The sequence below is a fragment of the Cyclopterus lumpus genome, chromosome 9 (genome assembly GCF_009769545.1).
Source record: "Cyclopterus lumpus isolate fCycLum1 chromosome 9, fCycLum1.pri, whole genome shotgun sequence".
NCBI lineage: Eukaryota > Metazoa > Chordata > Actinopteri > Perciformes > Cyclopteridae > Cyclopterus > Cyclopterus lumpus.
In genome coordinates this window covers 16,613,426-16,615,781 of record NC_046974.1, presented here as the reverse complement: position 1 = coordinate 16,615,781, position 2,356 = coordinate 16,613,426, and positions in this window count along the sequence as shown.

Sequence of the window (2,356 nt, the reverse complement as noted above, 5' to 3'; positions counted from 1 at the left end):
GTGATTTGCTGGAGGATAGGATATCATATTTAAACTAAGGAATGACCCCTTTAAAAACAGTTACTTTAAGGTATTGTAGGCTGGTGCCAAAGACAAATACACACACACAAACACACACACACACACACACACACACACACACACACACACACACACACACACACGCTATTCTTTCCACAGTGTCACCCGCATGCTGGGCCTATGATGAATGGCTCAGACCATCACAAGCGAAGGATGAGCAGTAAAACTGAAAGAGAAAGAGTAGTAAAGAAAAAGCTGCTGACAGGAAAAACAAAAGGAATGATCCAAGAAGGATGATGGTTGTCTGAGGCGGTTCAAAGGAAACATTTCTGAAGGAGAGATAATAAATGGAGGATGGTGACCTTTCATGGAGACGTGAGGGAGTGCAGGCAGGGGAGAGGTGTATCGGAAGAGGAGGACGGGTTAGGATCAGAAAGACGAAAGGAGGCCGGAAACATTAAAGTGCTTCAAATTTCTGGTTCTGGACAAAAATGAAGTTGCTCAGACATTTGATTCTGAAGAAGAAAATACTTTTTTGACTGACTGCTGCTGTTTTTCATATGTTAATGGTATTCAAACTCCCTTTACATGTTCAGATGATGTGTCTCAGTGAGTGCTGGGGGTCAATATGCTTTCTATTCAGCATTCATTCTCACATCACTTTTGACAGCCTGTCACAACACAACAACTCCACATGTCAGCAGCTCTAAGTGTCAACACTTAAAAGAAAGTCACGTTTGCTGTCAGAACGCTGAACGTCGCTGAGGCTGTCGAAATGTGAAAACACAATCACTTTCTGAAATTAGTATAAACGTGGGATATCATGTGTGTGAGTGGTGTTCACTCCTGGTACAATCTGAGTGGGTTTTGCATTGTTTAATGCCATCTTGAAATAGTGCTTTCTGGTGAATTTGAAAGGGGAGTGTGGGTAGCGTTGCATTACCCATGATGGACATCGCCACCACAGTATAGAGCAGTCTCCTGCTGTAGAATACAGTATATTAAGGTACAATTCCCCCACAGCCGAGCCCCCCTGGGAACAGACCTTTCCTTTTTCAAATGCCCGATGATGTGTTTCTCCTCTCATCTTCGTGTGCTGCTTCGCGAATGCAAAGCCAAAGCAAGTGGCTGCAGGTTGAAATGACTCTCAGTATTTGTTAGGCTCAGTCAGATTCCTCAGTTGCTGTCCATTGAAAACCATGTATCTGCAAATGTTGAGATTTATATTCAGAAAATTAATTGGAGGATTAATTGTTATTTTATTGTTTTAGAAAATGTTCATACGAACCCTTCTAAAACCTGGAGACTAATGTTTTTGTCATTTAGCAAAAAAGGGCAGTTTCTCCACAGATTTGAAGTTGGATACACTTCCTTAAGTGACACCACTTGTCAGTGTTGGTTGGGGCTGAATACCATAACTGTGAAGATGTAAAACATGTGGGAGTGTGGAGTTTGAAAGAAGTACCAAACCTCTGCAGCCCACTACTCCTCATCTCTGCCTCAGGCTACAGGCTCAAGGTTACAATAGCTGCTGCTACCGTAACACACCCAAACTGTCTGTGGAGTTGCACTGTGGGTAATGTGAATGCCAGGTTTTGACAAGGAAAAGGAATGTGTGCAATGAAATAAAAAGATGAAATCCGTTTCTGCTGCATAGATTTAGATTATTTTCTTTTCAAACCGATGTGAGTCTAACAAGGTCGTAGATGTGCAATGCTGAATCGTTGGAGTAGTCTTTTAAATTGACATTCTTTAATACAATGTGAGACACAAAAGAAGTTTTCTTCTGTCAAATAAAATTGCTGTTCCTCCAAATGTCAGCTAGAGAAAAACCGAGCACACTTTGTTTGTTGGGGAACTCACTCAGTGCATACTTGTGCTTCAATAACTATTTGTTATTTAAATACACCACCTCCGCTTTGGGTTTTCCATCTGCGCCAGAGAATTTAAATACCACCTTACCTTTTCCTGGTTCACTTTGAGAAGCTGTATCCCTTTATTTGATGTGTGAACTGACTAACAGACAGGGGATTAAGTACATTTTAGAGAAACACCTCTGTGGCAAAGCAGCACATCTGTTAATCCCCAGACATTTACTTCAGCATGTCTTTAAACTAACAAGCAGTTTAACATAATCTGCTTTAAGCCTGTCCATTCACTACGATTCACTGGCACATTTACATAGCAATCCTTTCTGCATGAATGGTCTGTGGAGAGGGAGACACAATGAAAGACTGAGAGAACATGTGTATGAGAGTGTGGTGTTGTAGATGTGGGTGAGTTGTGTGTGAGAGTGTAGTTCCTCTTCCTATTACAGCCCATTTGTCCTCTCATC